Source organism: Micromys minutus (assembly GCF_963924665.1).
Source record: "Micromys minutus genome assembly, chromosome: 1".
Taxonomy (NCBI): domain Eukaryota; kingdom Metazoa; phylum Chordata; class Mammalia; order Rodentia; family Muridae; genus Micromys; species Micromys minutus.
In genome coordinates, this window is record NC_137969.1 from 222,125,921 (window position 1) to 222,138,758 (window position 12,838).

The 12,838-nt window shown below is 34.1% G+C and overlaps 1 protein-coding gene across 2 annotated transcripts in view; it reads left to right on the forward strand.

Annotated features, from left to right (window-relative positions):
* The window catches only part of FUT8 (fucosyltransferase 8), a 242,547-nt gene that overhangs the window by 52,217 nt on the left and 177,492 nt on the right, over positions 1-12,838 (forward strand). For both annotated transcript variants that reach the window (XM_080924792.1, XM_080924791.1), the window contains exon 2: positions 10,730-10,823. The gene's annotated coding sequence lies outside the window, so the exon portion shown is untranslated. The remainder of the gene's footprint in view (positions 1-10,729; positions 10,824-12,838) is intronic.

The following is a 12,838-nucleotide window of genomic DNA, read 5'->3' on the forward strand; positions in this document are numbered from 1 at the left end:
ATAGCTTTAACTTTTGCACAGATAATAATAATCATTTATTAAATGTTCAGTAGACAACTTACTGAACATTCAAACTGTATAATTATGGTGGGTTATTTTTTCTGTTATAGATGTGAAGACTGAAGCCTTGAGGAACATGTTTGTTCACACAGTAAAAACCTGATAGGGCTGGAATTTTAAGAATTTCAGGCTGAGAAATTCCTTTTTGTATTTGTATTTTTATAAAAGCTTTTAAATTATAACATAAAGCACAAATACAAAAAGCAAAGTGAATATTTACTTCATGTTTTCAAAGGGAACACATTTAGTAAACCCCGCAGAACTTGTCAGTTCTCCAGCTTTCTGTGTATCTCATCTCAATCATAACTGCTTCGTTTTCCAGCAGTAGAATTGTCTTCATTTTTATGGTGATCTGTATTTTTATTGTCCAAGTGTGTATCTAGATACTGTGGCTTAGTCTTTTTTTTTTTTAAATAAATTTTGGAGTCTTTTGAGCTATTAATCTACATGTTCCCCTCTTATCTCTTCTTTGTTTCCTTTTAATTTAGCGACTCAGCTCTGGGTTTACAGTTTTTCACAGACTGAATTTTGCTGATTATATAGATAGTATAATTCAGCATTCATCTCTGTTTTCTGCATGCTCTAAAGATTTCCAGCTGAATCCAGACTTGGTCAGAATTGATGTGATCTGTTTGTAAAACCTGAGGAGGCATTTGATATTGGATGACTTTCTGCCATTAATTTTTTACTGGGTTGCAAAATGGTGATAGTTTAAGATTATTTCTTCTAAGAAAGATACTTTTATAGAATACTGTCCTTATTTATTATCTTATTGACTAGTAAAATTTTCAAGAGAATAAATGTTTGCTTCTTCATTTTTATTTACTAATTTGGAAGATAATGAATTTATTCCGAGACTAAACCTTTGAAGGTGTTAGATGCTTTGTTATTGTTTTAATGTTTCACTAACTTACATAGTCAGACATATTTAGATTTCAGTGTACTGAGATCACTGTGGCTCATGAAGTTCATAAGTTCCATCTTTGAATACTGAGTATCTTGAAGATGTTCTGAATTCTTTAACACGACAGTATTCATATTTGATAGCTTTGTAAGACAAGTTGTTCCAGGATTATGTTGTACATTTTCTGTTGATTCTGTGAAAACAGCAATTCCCCCAAAATTCTTGGCCATGGAGAATATTTTATAGTGGGGCACTATTTGAACAATCAGTAAAAATTAGAACCATCGGTAAAAAGAACATTGGTTTAGCTTAAGCAGTACTGAGTTTTCCAGTAGTAGCCACTGTTTTCATTTTTACAGTGATCTGTATTTTTGTTGTCCAGACTTGTGTCCCTAGATGCTGTGCCTTAGTCTGGAAACTTTAAAATTTAAAAATATTTGCTGAGTACATATTAGACTGTGAATATCTTTTTAAGCCCATGATTTGTTCTCCCTAGGTGGTTTCTAGGTACTTACTATGTAGTGAAATGAGTAAGATCCTGGATTTGGTAGCATACCTTATTTTTCCTTATATGAGTTGTGCAACTTTGAATATAAAGAACTTAATAGGGGCTGGAGATAATTATAGAATAGATGATTATGAATACAAATAAATAAAATATAAATAATTATAAGTACAAATAAAATATAAATAGTTATATTTTATTTAATATTATAAAATGCATGGATACATATATATTATAGTAATTGGTGGGTGAGAACATCTTATCATCATGGTATATAGGAGTTCTTAACTAATTTGATAATATAGCTCCATGTGTTAATAACTTAAACAACAAAATTTACCAAATTGGCTTTATATTTTTAGTTTTGTGTTCCCCAGTTCTAAGTAGACAAAGTTAAAGATATGTTTTTTTCCAGCATATTAAATTAACTTGTACTGTAGTCTTTGGCTTGTAAACAACATAGAATTAAGTACTATTGTCAATGTGGAAACCCTTTTCCTGCTTTATTCACATTGCTTAGGAGGTGAGTGATACTCAGTGGAGGAGTGTCACCTTCCCTGGTAGAAATGATTGATTTCTCTCGTTGTTCCTAAATCTGATTCTGCCACAGAATAACTGCCTTTCTGCAGAGGCGCCGTGCTGTTAATAGTGTGTCCCCTCTCTCATGTGAAATGAGACAGAAAACTTCTTATGACCGTAGCCTGAAACTCATAGTATAAAACACACAAATTCACAATGCATATACTTTCCTATATTTCTAAACTGTAGTTGGGAATAATTTATAACTTACTATTTGGTACTTCATATGGGCTGGGTGAGGGATGGAATTACTCTTTATACATTTTTTTTCTTTTTTTTATGTAAAGAGAGAGGTCACCATTAGTTCGGAGTGGGTTTTAGGATTAATGGTGGCTTGTCTGCTTTTACATTTAAGAATGTTCAGTTTGCCAAATGACAAGCCTGAAGTTTTTGTTCTACACACTAGTTTTTAATCCTCAGATTATACAATTGACTGATGTTAAACCATGGATTGGTTTTGCGTTTAAAAAATGTTATTTTCTTTCTCCATTTTCCCTATTAACTTCCATGTGCTCTTTGAAAAAACTTGCTGAGTCCATATAGTGCTGCTTTATGTGCACGGGTGTAGGGCTGTCGGCTGGAGCACCTGGTAGTCTCCCAAAGTTTGCATCCCCAAAGAAACCTTGTTTTCCTTCATTTCGTGGCAGTCACTGCCAGTAGCTCTTAAGTAGGGGTGGTGTTACATGGGCCCCTACTCCATCTGTGCTGGGATTCTGGCTGGTCTGATCTCTTGTAGGTCTTGTATAAGCAGTAACAGTTGCTGTGCGTTCACATGTGCTTCATGTCTGCCATATTCTGGTCTATTGCAGACATCACAAGCTCTTGCTCCTACCTTTCTCCTTCCTCCCCTCTGAGTTGATCCTTGAACCTTGTGGAGACAGGGTGTGATACAGCTGTTCATTGAGGTCTGTGCATTTTATTGTCTCTTATTCTTTGCTGTTTGACCAGTTCTGGGTTTTTTTTTTTATTAATTGTTCTTTACTGTAGAGAGAAGGTTCGCTGATGAGGGTTGGGAGATGTGACCTATGGGTATAAAGGCAATAACTTAGGAGGCAGTTTATTTCTGTATCCATTTTGCAAAATAAAAGTAGTAGGTTCTTCCCTAGGATTTATAGCTTAATTATCCATAGGACTTTGGCACAGTTTGGGGTACCAGGCATGTTTTTAATGTTGTAGCATAGGCTTTTAAATTTAGTCAGAAAGTGGTTGGTTACTTCCATAACATCCATCGGAGTACCCATAGATGTAGAACGCTAGTTAGAGACCATTGCAGGGTTTGGATTTTTGAGGAAAGTGGGATAAAATGCTGGTAATATAAAGGGAAGGGGGGATAATGGAACAGGAAGGGGTTAGTTAGGTGGGGGATGGCAGTGTAGAGACAGTATGACTAGAGATAAATAACAGTATTGACTTGTGACAAAGTCATAAGGAAACCTGCTACTGCAAAGAAGCTTCTTAAAATATATACATTTGTATACCTAAAGGAGTTTAAATGGAGTTACCCTATAAAAATGGGAGGACAGTGCTTCCTCCAGGTACAAGAAGTTATCAGTACTAGGGCCAGGTATGTGTTCCCACATTTTGAGTTGTTGGTCAGTAGGGTCCTATAGTTTCTATAGTACAGGCTGTTGCCATTGCTCTTAGCTACCCTCCAGGATTTGGTGGTAAGACCCTGTTGTGGAAGATAGCACACACTCGAGTCATAGGATATGGAGAAATCAAGCTGGCCCTGACCTGGAGGCTCCATCACTTACTGGCCAGCTTTTGTATTGCTGGACGGTGCTATGCATGCTAGTGGAGGAGCTGTAAACCCTGTGAGCTACAACATCTGGGCTGGCAAGATATGTCCACTTGTGTAGCACTGGCATGAATATTTTTGTCTTTTTGTTCATTTATACTGTTACAACAAAACCATAGTCTGATTAATCTAAAAATAAAAGAAATTTATTTCTTACAGTTATAAAGTCCATGCAGAAGGCATTGGCGTTTGGTATCTGGTGAGGACCTTCTTTCTGCATCCTCATGTGGTGGAAGAGACTGAGGGTGAAGGAGGGATAATGCTGTGAGAAGAGAAAGACCTCATCCCATCAAATTCTTTCATAAGAACCTTGGTCATATTTATGAAGAATCTACCTTTTATGTCTTATTTTTGAGCCCCACTCTTAGTGATGCATTCATTGGTCACTAAATTTTGACCAGTGAATTTTGAGGACACATCTATAATATAGCAGATAATGTTTCTGTTATTTTTGCATAATTAGAGATTGTAAACTTTAATCTGTGCAAAGCTGTTAGAGTAGAAAAAACTAGTTTTTGAGGCTGATCTAAGTATGGATTCTAGCCTCACCATTCCAAACTTACTGTCTTCCTTAACTATAAAACAGTGATGAGAACTGTATGGTTGATGAGGTCTTAAGTGATTTAGCAGTTCTTGTAAAGTGCATATTTATTTAGCTAACACACTTGGTGAGGGTTCGGTACTCAGCATATTGCAGAGCTTGAATTCCTTGTGGTTCTTTCATAATTTAGTGCATAAGCGTCGTTTGACTTACATATGGCTTTAAGTCTGAAGCACATAATAGTAAATAGATATGATAGTATAAGCAGGTATCTCATTTCAAATAATAGATGACTTGTCTTAAGTGTTCCCTTGAAAAAAATTAATTTTTTCCCATTAATGAACCCCAAGTAGCAAGCTAAAACAGTGACTAAGATAGTATCTTATTTATGCGTTGGATTATTATGATAGTAAGTTTGCTTTGGCAGGACTTTTATGGAGTTATTATCAATATTTTTTCTTTTATAAAACAGTAAAAACTTAAAATACATATACTATGTACTTTTAATGTTTTTAAAATTAATTTTAAGGTAGTGTAAGTTAGTGTACATATATGCCATTAAATTTTCTTGTTCACACTACTTTCCTCTAATTTCCCCTCCCCCTCTTCCTGCTCTCCCACTAGCACGTACCTTATCTGCTTGCATGTATTATGTAATTACGTAACATGTATTTTAATTTTCGCCCCCCCACCCAGATCTTTTTTTCCCTTCTCATGGTTTCTGTCTACTTTCATGACACATGCATGTGTGCATGCGATGTGTGTGCGCACATGGAAATATAGTTTCTAATAAACTTTTGAAATGTAGGCTTAGTTTATCACTGGTCATTGTTTACCTAGACACTGTTTGAAATTGAGACAGAAACCTTAAAATATAACTGAACTTCATAGTTGTTTTTATATGAAAACTGAGATAGGAATATAGTTTAGTGTGTTTGCAGACCAGTTTCAAGTTAATTTAAAGACAACTCATCAAAAAGAATAATGCTCCTAGCCTCCAACAGTGAAACTAGTTTGTGGGAGTCTGTGTCCACTCACAAATGCTTCATTTAAACAATGCATATTCATATACTTTTATGCAAAAATGCTTAAAATTTGTACATTTATCTTTGTTTTTTAAAATAAAGTTGTTCAAAAAAATAGAACTGGATAATAAGAAAAAAATAAACAATGCTATTTGGTTAGGAAGTAGTAAATCAGAAATGGAGATAATTTGTTGATGGGAAGGTAACATTCTTGAAATGTGTAGCTATTTGTGTGGAACATAGAATGAAGAGTTACTCTCTTTTCTATCTTCCCTTTGGTTTCTGTCCTGTGTCCCTTCTTCTTATTCTCACTTTTGCTTCTTTCTCCCTTGTTTTCCTTTCTCTCTTCTATTTTTTCCCTGCCACACCTTCCTCTGTTAGCTTCTATTGAGATTTGTAAATCTATGAAACATTTCAGTCATGCCAAAAATCACAGTTAGTCAAGTAGTAGACTTTATTCACAGGTGAAAGTAAACAGATAGTAACTTTTTGCAGTATTTAATTTAGTTTTCTTTTTTAAAGAACAAACAGAAAAGCAGGGATGTTTGGTAATTTTTGTACATTTTGTAATTTTTTTGAAATTGAATTTACAACTTTATTTATAAAAAAACAGATACATGTACAGATTTTAAAAGGCATTTTGGCATAAAACTATATGAATATATATTTCTCAGTACTTGATTTTTTTAAAGGCTTAATAGTATGCATTGACATCTTACTAGTTAAAATTTGTAATTTAAAAAGGATTTAAAATTGAAAAAATAATAGTGTAAAAATAAAACAAGTAATTCTCTTTCATCCAGTTTTAAATATCTTGCCACATTTCCTATATAATGTTCTCTTTCATTGTATACATTATTATTTTTCTGAACTATTGGAAAATGGGAAGATTCACTAAACTTGTTTTATTTTATGAAGTATGGGTCATTCTTCCAAATTAACCCATGGCATTTAATTTCTATGTGTATTTGTTAAATTGTACTTAATTTGCCTAGGACTTTAGATTTTATCAGCTGCCAAATTATACAGCAAAAGTAAAGAGTGTTTCCCCACCTAAAGCTCAGGATCAAGTTAGTTCTCATTGTTTTCCTTTCTGAAGACAGACTTTTGAGATGCCTTAAGTAACCCAAGGACTACTAGTCTTAAAGGATGAGATTGTGACTGTAATAATTAGCCTTTTATTTTAGATTAGTTTATGGACGTTGCTCCCTTAATTTTTTTTTCTCAAAATTGGCCAATTTAACTTTAGACAGTTTCTTTCTGTCATCTGTAAATATGTAACTTCCTAAGAAATTTAGATTTCTCTTTCTTCCATGTGTTTGTTTGTTTGTTTATTTATTTATTTATTTATTTATTTATTTATTTATTGGTAGAATAGGACTGATCATTTCTTTAAAGATGAACATTAGTGGCCAGTTGCTGTTTTTCTCTTCCCATCTAGGATTTGCTCATCGCACCTCAGTTGTTTTTCTTCGTAAAAATATGGGAAAATGATTGACAATTCAATGCCACAAACTAAATGTAACCTGTGATTGTAACTCTGTTTTTGACACTTTATCAAAAAGGAAATAGTTTATATTTTACCTATTAAAAACATAATTTGATTGTTTAGTTTTAAAGATTTTTATCTTTTCTTTTAGTATTTTTACCTTTTGTGAGATTATAGCAAATCTCATAATATTGGTAGTTTTTTGGTTAACTTGATACAAACTAGAGTGATCTGGAAAAAAACTTAATTGAAGAATTGGTTCTGTGGGACTGGCCTTGTCAGCATGCTTGCCAGGCATTTCCTTGATTACTGACTGATGTGGGAGGGTTCAGCCTGGGCTGTGTAAGAAAGTAGCTGAGCAAGTCAGGGAAGCAAGCCAGTAAGAAGGACCCCTGCTTCACTTCTAGTCTCAGCTTCCCTTGTAAGGTGAAAGAAACCTTTTCTTTCTGTCTCATGTTGCTTTTGGTCAGAGTGTTTATCACAGCAACAGAAAACAAATTAGAACAATTTCCAATCTCACTCATGATAACCAATTGTGGTATTTCCTCCTAAATGAATAACGTCTTACATATTTATTTGTTCTGAACAAATATGAGATCCTGCGCTGTGACCTTGGTCATATGTACATGTTTTCGCTTGTTTTTTTTAGAGAAACTATTTAGTTTACAATATTTTGTCTAATTTTTTTTGTATTATATTTTTGTTAATGTTTACTGCCGAGTATTTATTCCTTGTACAATGATGGTATTTGCTTAAGTTTCAAATCATAATTTTTTTGTCACTCACTTATTCCTTATATGGGTCTTGTTTTTAATGTCATATTTTTTTGTTTCACACAATTATTATTTCAGTGATTTCTAATATGGTTTTCTGTAATGGTCTCCACTTACCTTAAAGAAAAGCTTTGATGAGGGGTGGTAACCACACTTATCTGTGGATAAGGATAAGATTTAGAATGTAGTTAGAAGTTTACTAGTCTAGCAAAGTAGTGATAGTAGATTATCTTATACGTTCTGTGACTTTACTAGCCTTGGGAAGTTGGGTTGATTTCTAGTACCTAGCATTGATTCCTGAAAAACATTTGACAAATGAAAGGAGCCTGTGCTTGCTCTATCTACTGTACTGTTTTATACTTAATATGTCTATGAAGCAGCTTCTTGACCCTAAGGAATAACTACCCCAAAGGAATTTACAGAACAACATAAAACCTTGAGATCGTATAGACTAAGAATAGGACCTTAGCCTACCAGACAGAATAGAACTATAATTACCGAGTATCTGGTAGAGCATCTCTGTCATTTTTCTGTATTCCTAGAAGTTCAGTTGGGTCTTTTGTTCTCTATATCTTTACTAATGTATCTAATCTCTCTTTTGGCTTCTAGAAAATTATGAAATATATGTATAAAAACTTTAGTGTCTTAGTTTTACATTCTATTATCAACTCTAGGTTGGTTTTGATTGACTTTTCTCTCGCTTAGAAAATTGGGCTTTCATTAGGTTTTAGAAATTGTCTTTATAATTGTTTTAAGAAAATGCTTAGTAATCATTTGATGTTTAGTAAGCATTAAAAAAGAGATAATAAATTTTATTTTGTTGAGTGTTAATTTCTTAGTCCTAAAAATACTTGTGAGTTTTTCTGGGATGTCGTCAGATTATTTGCTTTTAGTCTTTCTTTAGAGGGTTATATAGGCTAAGATTGGCTCCCTGCTGGGCCACGACCCTGCTGAACACTTTACCAAGTGCCCCTGAGTGTGAGATTTTACCTTTTGATTGGTGGTTACAGGTTTTTAGATTGAGGATTAGATTATCCTCAAGGCTTGTGTCTCCTGAGGTTATTATAGGACAGTCTTCATTTGTGGGCCAGTCAACTTAAAATGAAAGCCTCTGCCTATGCTTGGTAGAACTCTCATTGACTAATGTAAACCCTGAGATTTTTTAACCCCTTGATTTATGGACACATGCCTAAGTGTGTGGATTACTATTAAGTTTGAGATGCAAGTAAACCCCAGTGTAGATATGTAGCTTTTGGCTGTCTGGACAGCTCTTTCTTTTCCAGGATCTTTTCTGTTAACTCTTGCCACTTCCACTGTAGTCAGCTTGGATCTCTGCTTCTTAAAAGTTAGCACAGCTCCTGTGTTGTTTGAATTTGTCTTTAGTGGTATGTAGAACATTGACTCAGCATAAAACAAGATGCTTATAGAGAGAGCTGTCTGGTTGTTTCAATTTTTCAAGAACTATAGATCACATTAATTTTTTGTTCAAGATCTGGAAAGAGCCATATATACATATATATGTATATATGTATATAACTTTGTAGCTTCTTACCATCAGAAGGTAAATCTGGTACCAGTTATTTCACAATGGCAATAGATGTAAGACCTACACTTTTTAATTATTATGGAAAGTTGGCAATAACTTTTAGGTGAAGTTTTAGGAAAGAATTATACTGAATCTAGGGAAATTTTAGATGACATATTTATAAATTTATGATTTTTATTATAAATTTACATAAATTTATGTACATTTATGATTTTTCAGTTATTTTTTGTCCTCTTCAAATTGATGTACTAGACAAGATAATGTAAATAACAGTGTGCTCTACAAAAGGGTTTTGTGTTTAGGGCAATTTATTGAATGTTGTTATAATTCTCCCTCAGGACCTAAAATTTTACTTTTGGAAATTAAAGTAAAATTAATTGGGATCCTGATTGTACAGATATAAAACTGATTTCAGTGGGCTTTGGTGTCATTGGAGGAAAAAATTATAGTTAATAATGTCAATCCTACTTCTCACAATTAGTGTCATTTAAAGAATGATCACATGTCATAGCACAATAGTAAGGCAACTGAGGGAAAGATATTGCCACAAACTGTAGTGTTATTGAGTTTTTTTACTCAGTGACACACACACACACACACACACACACACACATATATAAAATCTTGAACATTTAATATGTGGATAATTATTAAAACCACTTCACTTGCCTATGAATCATACTGATTCCTTACCATAGGTCAAACATGATAATAAATGAAGAGCCAGTAGCAAAGTAGGAAATAGATTCCTTAATTAGATTATATATTCCTTAATTATAAGATTATATATGTGTAATATATATGTGAAATACACATATGAATATGGCAGCAAATAGTCTAGCAAAGGTTAATGGAATACAGAATTCCTGAGTCAGTTTTGAGAAAGCTGACTTACATAGTTTAATTGACAAAAAGTGAAAAAAAAGTAGGTGTCCATCAGGTTGTGGCTCAGCAGTGGAGCAAACCTTAGCTCATATGACCTTCTATATAGAAAGACTAAAAGCAGTACCCAAGAGAGAAAATTCCAAATAATGTGAGCACATCTCAGAAGAATGCAGTATTTGTATGTGTATGAAGTTATTTAACACTCAACAAAGTAAAATTTACAATGTCTTTTTTAATACTTCAAGAAGCTGTTCGGTGTCAAGTAAGCAGATGAAGCTAGTTGGGATGGAAGACTGTGTATGAGGAGGAAGAAACAACAATGTAGAACTAGTTAGTTTGAGATGTAGATTTTGAGGTCTAGACTGGAAAGGAACCATCGGGGCTGATGGTTTTAGGATTGAATATGAAGCAAATTAAGACAATGAGTGCAACCGAGTTTGGATGTAGTTTACAAAATGGAAGTCCATTTCTTCTTGGCATTTGTAAAATTGTGGCTGCAGAATACGGAGATTTACTTATTATGACTTCCACATGGAAGTAAATTAAAAAAAAAAAAAACTAAGAAGTATAATGATGTTAAGTGAAATGTGAGAGGGTGAATTAATTTACTTTCTTTTATTTCAGATTGCTGTTCTGGCTGAGGCAATCTATGGCCCTGGTGGTGTATTCATCAAGATAAGGTCCTTTCCAGCATTATTTATTATCTGAGCAAATTCAGGTCAGTACATTTTTGGTGATAGCACGTTTCTTTTCCACTTGAATATTTTGATTTTGTTTTTAAAGCTGTGTGTATGTACCAGTGTAGTACCAATTGGCTCCATTCGTCCAAATGAGTTGTGAATTAATTGGGAAATATTTCCTGCCTGCCTACCTAGTATAATCTGTTTTGTCATAAGGTCATAGCATGTTACTTTTTAATGACTTTGATATTCAAGTTTTGAACTTGATAAAACAAGTTGTGGCCACATTTTCTATATTGAGCTTAGGTTGTTGTGTAATGAGAACAAACTAACTCACTATAGAAACTTGTGATGTTTTAGTAGCTCTTCTAAAACTTATGCACACATGAATTAAGTCATATATTAACAAATCTCTACTTTTAATATTCTAAGAGGATTGACATATGTATCCAACACTTCAATTAAAGCCTTTCTGCAGGGTTTTGGCTGCATCCATGTTCCTTCTCAGTTACGCCTCTTCTTTCACTACGACTGGTAACGATGCAGATCTGTTTTCTGCTCACATAGTTTACCTTTCATAGTGTGCTGGTTAAATGGAATTATCTGTTAGTATGCTTTTGGAATTTGCTTATTTTACCTCATATAATGCAGTGTATTATTCACGTTCCTGTGTGTCAGTATTTGCTTTTCAGTTGTGTAGTAGTGTTCTACTCACCACAGTTAGTTGACATTTGGATTATTTCAAGTTGGGATGATATTAAAGGTTCTACAGCCATGCATTAAAAAATAACATGATTTCATATTTTTATTAAAATAAGTACCTTTTTTGTTGTTAAAAGAGATCATATTGATTCAATCATCACTGTTTTGGGGGCTAGGGTTGCATTTCTTTCAAAAACTTTTCCTTGCTCCCTTCAGTTTTAGATATTAAGGAAAGGGCTTGGTCTAGCCTCTTTTTGTTGTTTTTGAGACAGGGATTTGCTGTACAGATCAGACTGGCCTTGAAATCATAGTTTTCCTGCCTCCACCTTCTGAGTGTTAGGATCAGAAGCAGGTGTTCCCATGCCTGACACCACAGGCTTCCAGTGTAACTAAGAAGAAATGTTAGTTATGCTGGGCACTGTAAGTGCCACTGAGCCCTTATGCTGTTGTCATTCCTGAGAAATTTAATAGACATAGGGTAGAGGGAGGACCTTTATCTTAACTTAGTGTGTTCATTAAGAGAAGCCATATCCAGTTGTTAGAAGTAGAAGTAGACTGTAGCAGAATTTGCAGTGTTTCTTGGGTATAGTGTTAGACCAGACATGTATGGGTAGAACAAGCCTAACGTTTCCAGTTCATAAACATCAAATAAATTATAAGCATTTTTTCCTGATCTTAAAATTTTAGTTAAAGAAGGCAGAAATTTGGTATGGAAAAGTTAATTAGAATTTTTCTGAATGAACAATTGAGATGAAAGCGAATGAAGCAGTCCTATTTGTGGAAATAAATGATCTCAAAAATAGCTTGAAAAGCTGTTTGGATATTTGTAAGGAAGTTGTTCTTTATTTGCTATAGATATAAAAAGCTCTTGAGAAAATGGAACGCTCTGAGTCAGAGAATGCTCATGGTCCTGGGTAGAGTCCTGCTGTTATGCTGGTGTAAGTGCCGCTGAGCCCTTTTGCTGTTGCCGTTCCTGAACTCTTCTGGATGAATCTTGTAACTTCCATAGAATCTCTACACACATTATTAGTTATATTGTGTTATCATAGAATATGTCTTGTTTTCTTTTCGAGAGTTTGTGTATTCATGTGTATATTTAAGCCATTTGTGGCACAATAGGAGTGTAGTGGTCAGAGGACACCTTGAGGGTGGAGCTGGCGCTCTCCTTTTACTATGTAGGTCCTGGGGTCATCAGATTTGGCAGCAGGCCCCTTTGCCCACTCATCCATCTTGCTGGCCCATCAAGGAACATGTTTAAAATAGGAAAAGTATCTTAGTGTAGTCAGAGCACTTTAGGCATTCTTTTGACATAGAATACAGCTTGGTTATCCCTAACATTAGAATCTGAGAT